Raw genomic sequence first — 12,313 nt, 5'->3', positions numbered from 1 at the left:
TTCCTCTCCGACAGATGGTACTGTAACTATGAAATCTCCAACGTTGCGATATTGACCTCAGTACTCCGTGATTACGTAGTCCAAAACAATTTAACATTAATTTAAGACGACCTGCTTTCAAACATTTAAACCATGTTTCAGGTGCATGTATATATAATATCATTCTAGTAAACCTTATACGATTTACTTTTAACAACTTTTTAATTAATGTATAATGTCATAGTTTCGGTCTCGGAAAATAATGTTTTCTGAAATGTCACTATACAAAGTATTGTGCTTTCAAATAAAATATGGCAAGTTTTGTAGTCATTTGTCAGCTGTTGCAAGCGCATATGGTGTCTGATTAAATAAGTTTTTTAGAGATATGAGCTCCTACAGTTCTTCAGAAAAATAGGAGGTATTTGTATGTTTTTATGCACTGTTCTATTTCATGTAACACGTAAAACATCGCAGTAGGGTTGAATGGAAGTTTACTATACGCAACGTAATATTTACATCTGCACAGCAGGAAGCAATGTGAGTTTATCTGTAGAATAGTATACTTGCACGTAGTATGTTCTGCCTTTCATTTGTTTCCTTTAATGCCCACAGAATATTCTTGATGGCTAATTAAGCATATACAAATTTCTGTTCTAGAGACGTAAGTAGATTAATGTAAATTCAACAATTCAGGATGAGTAACAGAATAGATAACCGTGTCTGTTCTTCGGTCGTGGAGAATTACTTGGCACTTTTTAGTTGCGCTTATGCACCTACACGAACTGTTAAATCTTCTTAATAGCTTGGTGGTTTTAAATCAACAGTTATAATGATTTATTTGTGAAATTTGATTCGATTGTATCGAGATTATATTCGTTCCAATAGTTAAAATTACGTCTTACCTTATCCAATGAGATCCGCGAATATTCCCGCGTTGTAGGGGCATTGAACTTTTGCATTTAATAAATAATTGACATTGAAATGTATATTCTCGTTACAAAAACTGATAATTATTTACAGCTCTGTTTTATTACACATGAACCTGCATTTCGCGCGGATGAAGCGTGTTATAATATATTTCGAAAGAGAAATAGGATTAAAGAAGTTGATTAAAGAAGAAAAGTTTTTTCCAGCGCGTTTAAATTGTGTAACGTATGTATTTGCTTATTAGTTACTTACATGGAATGTATACCTTTTTCAGTCTTAAGTAACTTCTTGATTATGAATTGTGTAAATATAAATGTAAAATTATTTGCTTAAAATCTGTTGATGTTTGTCAAAAACGTTCATGAGTTTTGACAGTTATGCCATGAAGATTGCTGCACGCATTGAAACGTGGTAATATTCGTACACAGATCTAGGGAAGGCATATTGTAGATAGTACTATACCTCTACTAGCAGTAGGGTTTCCATATTTTAGGACGTGGGGCTATTTTGTGGGGAAACTAAGATAACATGCATATTAATAACATAGTCCAATATACCAGATATTCACTGTTTACTTTATTTTAATATTGAAATTTTCAGTTACTAGTATATATTTATTGATTCTTATTAATTTTCATTATCTTTCTGAAAAACTTTGTTGTATTCAAACTATCAAACCAGATTAATTTTTAAACATGTAGCTAGGTATTCTCTTCAACAATGTAAAGAGAAAAAATGATCTGCAACACTGGAGTTTGAGTACTGTGTACTGACATGGGGGGCCAGCCTCCAGTACCTCAAGCACTGAAATGTCTACTGGCTCCATTCTGCATCCCTAATGTGCCCAGACTCTTCAGGAGCCTTGACCATAGAGCCAAAACCCGTGAGGTTGAGGCCGTTTCAGTATTTGCTGGCTTTACACATGCAAAGCAGAAGATCATAGGTCCATGCCCAAGCAAGCTGTGCATTTACATACTACCCTATGTTGGATGTACAAATGTGTATTGTTGTGAAGCTATTGACAGTGCCTAAAGATAGAATTATTATTCTTTGCAATTGGTTAAATATTTACCACATGAAAAATAGAGTAAAACTTGTAGATTTTTAATTAAATTATTTTATACATTGTACAAATTATTGGAGGATGAGCCATTCCGAAGAAAATATAAAAATTTAAATCGAGATTCATGTAAAGTAGGGTTTTCATTTAACTCATACAAACTGAAAATAAAGTTTATGTGATGGTATTTGGTATAGACCCCCTTAAGAAAGATCATTAGTTCTGGAGGTGAGATGTGCAGATTAATGTACAGACAGAGTCAACCTCCCTAATGTGTGTTCATTTTATGGACTTTATATGAAGAACTCATAAATTTAATTGAGAGCACTAAAATATAAAAGCTTCAAAGTGAATAAAGTTGATGTCAAATAATACATGGTTGTTTAGGAGTCGGGGTAGCTCTGTCAGTATAGTGACAGGTTACTGGCTGGATGGCCTGGATTTGATTCCCAGCATAGCAAGATATTTCTCTTCTCCACAGTATCTAGACAGGCTCTGGGGCCCACCCAGCCTCCTATCCAATAGGTATGGGGGTTCTTTCCTTGGGGAGCAAGGCACCCAGGGCGTGAAGCTGACCACTCACCTCCGTCTACTGCCGAGGTCATGAATAGTAGAGCTATACCTCCATTCATAGCGTGGTTTAATTCAGTACAGGGACAACTTTACTTTTGCCTTTGGTGGATATTAGCAAAGTATATTTAAAAATGTCTTTATGCCTTCATATTAAGTGTCGGTCCATATTCTGTGGTTTAGGCCGATACTGAACGTGAAAACATTTAGAAAGGTGTATCAAAACTTAATTGATAGAAAATCTGTTTAGAAGAAGGGACTTTTCGCCAAAGATACAGGTGGAATAACAGATTGAAGTCTGTGAATGTGTTGTAACATTTGTGAAGGCTCAAAGATAATGAAAAGACTTTAAACCTTCACTGAGCCTCCTTCAGACTCATCACAACTGTAGACTAAACTTGCACACTATTTTACATCAGGAACTGGTGCCATTGTGAGCAAAAATTACCTTTCTTTGCTAGAAAGATGTCTTTATTACAAACAGACCACCTGCTCTGAATTACTTTCATTCTAATAAAATTAATATATTTATCATTTAGCTGTCTTTATAGGAGACATATTGAATCATTACATCTGTTAATATATAGACTTGTAGAAGTCCATCAGATATAACTGGTTTAACAGGAGTTAAGTAAAATTGTTGCCAAGTACTCTACAAGTGTTGTTGTTTGAACACAGGTTGTTACAGCAGCATGGTAAAGAGGCTTACAGTGTAGTACATTAAGATTAAATACAGTTAAAATAGTACCTGAACCCTGTGTGCCAAACAATCCACATTTCTTTGCTGTTCCAGAATTTCTGAAAACTATCATCTGTAACTGTGATGTTCAGTCAGTCTTGCCATCCCATACAGTGAAAATCCCTTTATTTGGTTGTGTAAGCTTCTCACCCCATATACATTTTTTTTCCTAAAGGTGTTCTTAGCTGGTATGTTTAATGTTCTTTGTTGCAATATCAGTTTAAATGTACTACACATTTTAGAACTGTCAAACTTGGTTGTAGTTGTAATTGTATTTGCTTTGTATTCACCGTGTTTAGTGTGCACTTTATGTGCTACCCCCTCGTTGGTGCCTCCACCTTATCGTGGTGAGGGGGTTTGAGTTTGCCAAGGACCCTGAGAGCTATACCAGCGGTAGCATAGCTACTGGCAGGGCCTCCCTTGCTGGACAGGTCAACGGGTAGGCATCAGACGAAGAGAGACACCAAAAACTGATGCCAGAAGCAGCGTCATCAGCAGCGACTTGAAGCACAGAGCAAATGATGCTTGAGATGGTTCAAGTTTGTATAGCAACAGGCGTGACCAGAGTGGTTTGAACGGCTGTTGTACTGCGATGTGGAAAGCAAATGGAAGAACTACCACATTATCATTTTTCCTGGATAGTCTCTTTACAAAAACAGAGATACCATGTATACGAGATGTTTTCTCTGGAGACAAAACAAACCGGAGGGGCGGATAGAAATGACCAGAAGACGAGGAAGAAGATGTAAGAAGATGCTTGATGACTTTGGGGACAGAAGAGGATATTTTTACTTGAAGGAGAAAGCTCGAGATCGCATTAAGTGGAAGAACTGTTTTGGAAGAGCCTGTGGCCTTCTCGNCTATCTGCATTTTTATTCATTTTACACATTGGAGGAGTATTTTAAGCAGAAGACGATTTGAAATTTCAATAGATGAATTCATAAAATTTTCTTTTATTCATTGAACACAATATGTATTAATATGTATATGTAACATGTAATATGTATTTGTATTTTATAATCAAAGACTGTATTACAATTGGACAATCGACTACTTCCTGTTTGATGATTATATTGTTAAAATGATGTATGACTGGAACCAACCACTGGATCCAACATTTTTCACGATTGTATTATTCTACATAGTTTAATTATTGTATCGACATGTTCTATATCTTACATGTACTGTGGATCTATGGAACTTTAAAAAAATAAAGTAAAGTAAAAGTAAAGTAGTACCACTGCCAGCAGGTAAAAACCCATTTGCACTTTAAATAATAATAATAATACTAATTCTGTGCCATTTATCTGTGAGATTGAATACCGTGCATAGCCAGTCCGTTTTCGACCACAATTAGAGGATTTAGGCCTACTTGAATGAATGAGGCCTACTTAGCCAGACCTCACCTTGGCAAGTCGGGCGGACACATGACGCATAAGACTGCCTCACGGAAGTGCTGTTACAAAAACACACCGTAGAATCTACCTACGCCAGGAAACATGGTACCTCATACGTTGTGTGGGGAATCTAACGGAAGAAGTCTTGTATAAATATGGTTGAATTTCCTACCGGCGTATGAATACCGGAAGTATGTTGAAAACAGTATCTAGTAAATTTCTGATGAAGACGTATCGAGCTACGTCACGAGCTGACGATGACGCGCCCTCATTCTCGTAGTAGATTGGAGTATAGGAACATTAAGGAAACCGGAGAGATGTTAAGCAATGCGAGAAATTTTAAGATTTTATTGCGAGTTTAAACACTGTCCCAGGTACACAGTTTAATGATGGAGAGTATTGGTTGCAATGTCGACATATTACCGCAGTTACCGAATGTAATTGAATTTTCCTTTCAAATTTAATGACACCGTACTTAAGTTGGTTATAAGAAACTCTTGCTGGGGTAACGTAAAGGTAAAGTTGTCTCTTTGCTTAACTAATTAAGCACTGGAGGAGTGGATGTATAGATGCACATTTTCTTGACTTCGACACTAGTTTAAGGTGAATGGTCAGTTTCACGACCCGGCCGCTTTACGCCCGGGGAAAGAGCTTCCGGTACCCATTGGATAGGAGACTGGGTGGGCCCCAGAGTCGGTCTGGAGGATGTGGAGAAGAGAAAATTCTTGACCGTACCAGTACTCGAACTCCGACCCCTCGATCGTCCAGCCCGTAGCCAGTCTCTATACTGACTACGCTATCCCGGCTCCTTTTTACTCGGGTAGCAAAGAAAACCTCAAACTCAAATTCAAATTCGCGCGAACAAGAGATTGTACAGATTCAAAGACAGCTCTTCCGGAAAGCAAAGTTATGCGTTATGAAGATTTCTGCCTTCTGTGATATAACGCCGTGCAATCCATTGAAATTCAACCGACGTTTCGGAGGCACATGTGGCCTCCATCTGCAGGGTCGAGGAATAAGCGAAGGAGGAAACCAGTATGAAGAAGATAGCAAGTAGAGCTCTTGGTTGGTTTATTCTTCGACCCTGAAGATGGAGGCGACATCGGCTGACTTTCAGCGAACCACACGGCGTATATCCCAGAAGACAGAATTCTTTATAACCACCTCTGTGAGAACGTCAGATTCTACTTAGATGTAATTTATCGGCCCCACGTGACTTCCCCTCTCACCGGCGCTTGCAAATAATTTCATTCCATACGAAATTCACCATGACTGGAAAGAATTCATCCTAGAATCAAGGTGAAATCAGGCGATAAAAAGAATAATATGAAAATGGATCTTAATTGTGAAGTTGTGATTACGTGAAGTGGATTGAATTCTTTGCCAGATAATTGTTCTAAATGTGTTGTACATTGAGTTCGATAAAAACAGTAATTCTTGAACGGCTAAATAACGAACTTTGAAGATCATTAGGTGTCGACTTTGAAGACTATTGCGTCAAGGATGTGATGTCATGTAGTATGTTAGACAGCAACCTATGTTTCGGAGGAGTTAGTTCATCTTCAGGGTATACAAGTTATTCTGTCATTGCGAGATGCCAAAGATTACGTACGGAATGTAAGAATTTCAGAAAAACTATACTTACGATATGAAACATAGGCCAGTATTCTACTGGAAACGCGTTACGGAGGGCGGTTTGTCATATTAACAAGTCACTGTTCAGCGTCTTTGTCGAAACTATTGGCTTCAGCGGTAACGTTATGACTTGTATTCCAGAGGGGACCCGGTTCTAATCTGAGTGAGGTTGTTTTTTTCTTTAATCCTTCCATGCAAATTCCGGTATAGTGCTTCATATAAGGTCACGACCGCTGCTTTTCCAATTCATTATTCAGTTAGATTTGATGGTGTATAACACACGGGATTGCTCGGTTTCTGGACTGGATCGAGAAGACTGAGTGATTGAGGTTAGCTCTTTTCAACGGATCCAACAGAATAGGTGTCTCCCACCCCCTCACCTGAGGACGGAAACAGAGTTAGTTTCCGAAACGTGTTCTTTAGACGACCGCCCCTGTGGTCTGGTGGTCAGAGTTCCTGACTACGGATGCAGAGGTTCAGGGTTCGATTCCCGGCGCTACCAGATTTTGTGAAAAATAGTGGATCTGGAACGGGGTCTACAAAGCCTCGTGAGGATAATTGAGGAGCTACTTGAATGGGAAAATAGCATCTCCGGTCTAGAAAACCGAAATTAACGGCCGTGAGGATCCGTTGCGCTGGCCACGCGACACCTCTACCCGCAAAAGTTGGCACTAACTTTGCCAACAAGCGGCGGTCGCTCGGTCGGTATAGTTCGCTTGCGTCTTTAGACTTTCAGACGGTGGAGGAAATCCAAATATCCAACATTCACTGTTCATCATCCTGTGCTCTAGGCCCAGTCTGTAGCCTGAGTTACTGACAGCGTCAGTAAGTAAATCATAACCACTCAACACCGGTGGAGCTATACCTCCACTCTCCTATACGTCTTCAACCTTACCGTATAAAGTGTTTCTGTTTTACGGACTAGCATGTCTGGCTTGTTCCAGCTCGGAATTATTTTCTGAAACAAGTGTTTTGCATTGGGTAGGACTCCTTGGGTGGGGTGGGGGGGGATGAGCCGTACATGGACTTAGAAGAAGCCCGGCTATAATCGACGTCTGTCGTCTGAGGCGTCAAGTGACACAGTGGTACTTTACACGCAACGGAAGCGTCAAATTCATTGTTCTCTTTCCTTATTCATCAAGTAAGAGCATCATAAGTTATTTACTTCCCAGCACGAATAAGTTCTTGTGTTATCGTTTTCCTGACTTTCTTCATCAGCTCTCATTGCGTTGCCTGACGCACTCTAAATGTGCTCTTTTGGGGCCTTTTTTGTTTAATTTATAGCTCGGTGATTTAGACCGTGGAGGCCCATAGGGTTCTGAGACGTCGAAGATTCCACATTTTCTAGACGGGCTCACAGAGAGCGGTGAGGTAGTCAGTCTTACGCGCCGGCCGCCCTTTACCCCCAGGAAGATTCCTGGTACTACCCCAGGGCCATAATGCGGCTGGAAGGATTAGATCAATTAAAAATCCAAATCGAACCCGCTACCTTTCGGCTTGTAGCATAGAGCATCATTAAACACTACCTTTTTATTCTTTTTACTGATGTAGAAATTTTTAGTCCCTTAACCTATATCGATAACTGGCCGCGCCATAGCTCAAGCGGTTAGTCCCGGGTCTGGTCAAGTGTGATTTGTGGTGGACAAAGTAGCACTGGGGCAGGTTTTCTCCGAGTACTTCGGTTTTCCCTGCAAATCTTCATTCCACCAAATTCATCACTATAATCACTCGGGACAGGTACAATAGGCCAATCAGTGGCCGCCGTGCCGAATAGACCCAGTTGGACTCCACGCCCCACTAAGCGAATTTTTATATCGATGACTGCATTTTTTTTTTTTTTGCAGCCAGATATTAATTTCGCGCGAAGTCACTGTAGCCAAATTAGATCGAAACGTGACTGTGGTATTGTTGCTGTGAATTGTCTTGCCAGCACCGGCTCCAACAAGCCAGAACGTGCCCACAGAAAGTTCTCTACCTTATGTTTCAACAGTGTCTTTAAAAGTCGCAATTCTTACATTTATTTCAGTGTCTTGGATACCGTATTTACGCATGTATAGGCCGCGTGCGTGTAGGCCGCAGCACAATTTTCAGACAAATTATAGAAAAAATAATTTTCTTGGAATATTATTTCAGGAGTAGAACACCCTGTATTACTAATTATGAATATAATTTTTTTAAATGGAGTGTGATTTCGAATATTTCGAATATAAGCCGCACCCCAGTTTTCCTCTTGAATTTTTGGCAAAAAATGTGCGACCTATACATGCGTAAATACGGTAACTTAAAAATTATACACTTTATTCGAGAGATGGTGTTGTTTTGAGGCACTGTTTAAGGCACATCTGCAAGTGTTTTATTACCTGCCCTTCGCGTTTAAAAGCGGCTATACCAGAGTTCAAGTCAGAAACCTGACACACTTCGTTTTACTTAGTTTTCTCGCGATAAAGTCATTCTGTTCGCTGGACAGTAGCCACAATGAAATGTGTAAGGAGTGTAGGTATATTTTGACAGTCATTTGGTTAATCTGAAATAGTTACCGCATTCTGTTGCATTGATTTTTATTATTACGTTATGTGTGTCCTGTATTTATTATGCAGTGGAGTGTCTCATGCATGCATTTGTCTCGCAAGTGTGTATTGTTTTCTTTTGCTTTTATTTGCTTTTTGTTAACTCTCTAGTTGGCTCCTACATATTATGTACAAATATTATATTTTAGTGTCATTATGTGTGAAATATATTATTATTCGGGCACCGCGGTGTTTGTATAGTTACACTGTACGTCGTATATTAAGTACTACACATTTCGGTCTTTCTTGCCTACATTCACCTTTTCCCCTGGCATTTTAGTTTTCCATACATTGGCTAGTGTTTACACAATGGGAATGTTTAAGGCTTTATGTTCTAATGTTATATTTTAGCGTCCTGTTGCACTGATTTTCATCCATTATATGTATACAGTGGCCGTACACTCGCAGCTAAGAAGGGAACACACATCACAAGACGCGGTTTACACAGAAAATAAGAAAAACGACCCCGTAGTGAACGAACCACATGCAAGTTTTAATTAAGACAAATAAGATGAATTATCTTAACAAGTTTTAGCGACTGTAAATTTATCATAGTTGACAAATACTGACTTTTTAAATACTTTTTAAATGGTGTTGTGAAAACATATGAGGGCAAGCAATGCAATAGATTGACGTAATTGGGACACCTGATGATGGCACTATGTTGCCGAAGCATGTTGTGAAGTGACAGGTGAAACTGAGTGCACTACAAGACGGCCAGTGTATACATATAATTTATGTTCTATATAATGCCTCTTTTGTATACATTAATATTATATGAGATTGGCATGTGTTTTTTTTAAGTATTTTATTCAAAAGTCCAAATAAAGCTAATATACTCCTTCGACCTGTGCTCCTTGGTTCTCACTGCATTTGTGCAGATTGTCCACCATGCAGGCCACAGCTCGTTGACACATTTCTGTAGGTATAGAGCGGACAGCCGTTGTTATGCATTGTTTAAGATCATTAATGTCGCGAGATTTTTAGCATACACACGTTCCTGGACCATTCCTCATAACCAGAAATCACATGGAGTCAAGTCTGGTGACCTTGCTGGCCAAGGCAAAGGTCCACCTCTTCCAGTCCAACGTCTACCAAATGTATCATCCAAGTATCTTCGAACTAGGAAGGAGTAATGCAGGGGTGCACCATCTTGTTGAAAGAATCCATATCTTGAGATTGGTAGAGGTAGATTGGCTTCCACAAAATTCTGCAACATATCCAAGTAAGAAGCGCCCGTTACAGTCAAATCATTAAGAAATATGGACCAGTTATTCCAAACTTAGAAATAGCACACCATACGTTAACCTTAGGAGAGTCTCGACTGCCCCCTCTTACTTCATGCGGATTCTTTGTACACCAAATGACGCAATTGTGCTTATTGACTTTTCCACTCACATGTAATGTGGCTTCATCCGAAATAAGGAACAAACAGAAGGGTCTATTTCTATCATTTCTAATAAAATTTGTGCACTTTCTACACGAGCAATTTTATCAGCATCAGAAAGTGCTTGTACAATTTGAATGTGATACGGCTTCATTGCCAGACCTAAATGGAGAACTCTGCAAACACTTGACTGAGAAATCCTGGTTTCAAATGATAATCTCATAGTTGACTTTCTTTGGCTCCTGATTATTGCTTCTTGAAGGCATGTGATATTTTCTTCCGTTGGAACACCTCTCGGTCGTCCTTACAGTCATTTGCCACAGACCCTGTGCGCACAAAGTTCTCATGAATTCGACTGATAGTTAAACGGATTGGAGGATCCTTGTTAAATCATTTATTAAATTTATTCCTTACTACTGACGGTGACATAAAGACTTCCATCAAAGCTCCTATCGACCTACCATATACGTGGTAACATCTTTTTGACTAACCCTGTATTATACTTAATTCACCTTATACAAAAGGGGCATTACATACTTACTTACTCATGGAGCTGAGCCCTTCTGGAGGAGCTACCAATTCTGCAGCTACTCAAGAATTTCCCAGCATTTTATGGAACCCGAAGGTTCATTACTGTGTTCACAAGAGCCCTCCACTGGTCCCTATCCTGAGCCAGATCTATCCAATCCATATCATCCAATCCTATCTCTCTAAGATCCATTTTAATATTGTCCACCCACGTACGCCTTGGTCTTCCCAGTGGTCTCCTTCCTTCTGGCTTTCCCACCAATATCCTATACCCATTCCTCGTCTCCCCCATTCGTGTTACATGCCCTGCCCATCTCATCCTCCTTGACTTGATCATTCTAATTACACTTGGAGAAGAGTACAGGTTATGAAGCTCCTCATTATGCAGTTTTCTCCAACCTCCTGTCACTTCATCTCTCTTCGGTCCAAATATTCTCCTCAACGCCCTGTTCTCAAACACTATCAGTCTATGTTCCTCCCTTAATGTCAGAGACCAAGTTTCACACCCATACAGAACCACGGGCAAAATTATAGTTTTGTACACGTATATTCTAATTTTTATGTTTTTGGACAGCAGACGAGAAGACAAAAGGTTCTGGACTGAATGGCAGCAAGCATTACCCGAATTCAATCTTCTCTTAATTTCCTCCTGAATCAGGTTTCGATCTGTTATCGTTGTTCCCTAATATCTGAATTGTGCCACATTTTCAAAACATCTGTTTCCTATCGTTATATCATGATTTTGCCCTGTATTTTGGTGATGAGACAGTAACATATACTTAGTTTTCTCTGTGTTTACTTCTAGACCAACCTCTTTACTTGCGTCAATTAAAGTTTGTATGTTTTTCTTTATGGTATCTACATTATCACCCAGTAGATTCACATCATCGGCATAGACCAACAGCTGATGTGTCCCGTTTAATTTCAGTCCCAGCTGGTTTCCCTGGACCTTCCTAATGGCATATTCTAAAGCAAAGTTGAAAAGGAGTGGCGATAAAGCATCTCCTTGTTTTAGACCATTCTGGATAGGAAATTTATCAGACAAATGTTTACCTACACGGACTTTACTATACGTTTCGTTTAAACACATTTTAATCAACCTAACTAGTTTCATGGGTATCCCAAACTCTATCAGAATATTGTACAATACTTCCCTCCTAACTGAATCATAGGCTTTCTTGAAGTCTATGAATAGCTGATGTACTGTCTCATCGTACTCCCATTTGTTCTCCAATATCTGACGAATGCAAAAGATCTGATCTGTAGTTGATCTGTTACATCGAAACTCACACTGACGATCCCCAATAATTTCATCTATACAGGGTATTTCACGACTTTAGGGCATAACTGCAGGAGATTATTTCCTAGATATTTGTGATCAAAAGAGTTAATATAAACATGTGTCCGATTTTGGACGGTTACGGAGTTATGACCGTTTTTTCATTCCCGTACACGCCCTCATATGAACCGCGTCTGTCAGCTGGCAGGTCGCTATTTTTAGCCAGCTACAGACAGAGCGTTCTC

At 39.4% G+C, this 12,313-nt stretch overlaps 1 protein-coding gene across 2 annotated transcripts in view; it reads left to right on the top strand.

The window, feature by feature from the left end:
• Positions 1 to 295: 295 nt before the first annotated feature.
• Positions 296 to 12,313, top strand: part of LOC111874626 (kelch-like ECH-associated protein 1B) — a 73,063-nt gene continuing 61,045 nt past the window's right edge. The window contains exon 1 of one of the 2 annotated variants that reach the window (XM_023870269.2): positions 296 to 516. The gene's annotated coding sequence lies outside the window, so the exon portion shown is untranslated. The remainder of the gene's footprint in view (positions 517 to 12,313) is intronic. The other variant, XM_023870270.2, reaches the window with a different exon arrangement.

The sequence above is a fragment of the Cryptotermes secundus genome, unplaced genomic scaffold (genome assembly GCF_002891405.2).
Source record: "Cryptotermes secundus unplaced genomic scaffold, Csec_1.0 scaffold1971, whole genome shotgun sequence".
In the NCBI taxonomy this organism is placed as follows: domain Eukaryota; kingdom Metazoa; phylum Arthropoda; class Insecta; order Blattodea; family Kalotermitidae; genus Cryptotermes; species Cryptotermes secundus.
Note: the sequence above shows the minus strand (reverse complement) of the source record. Positions and strands in the feature narration are given on the sequence as shown.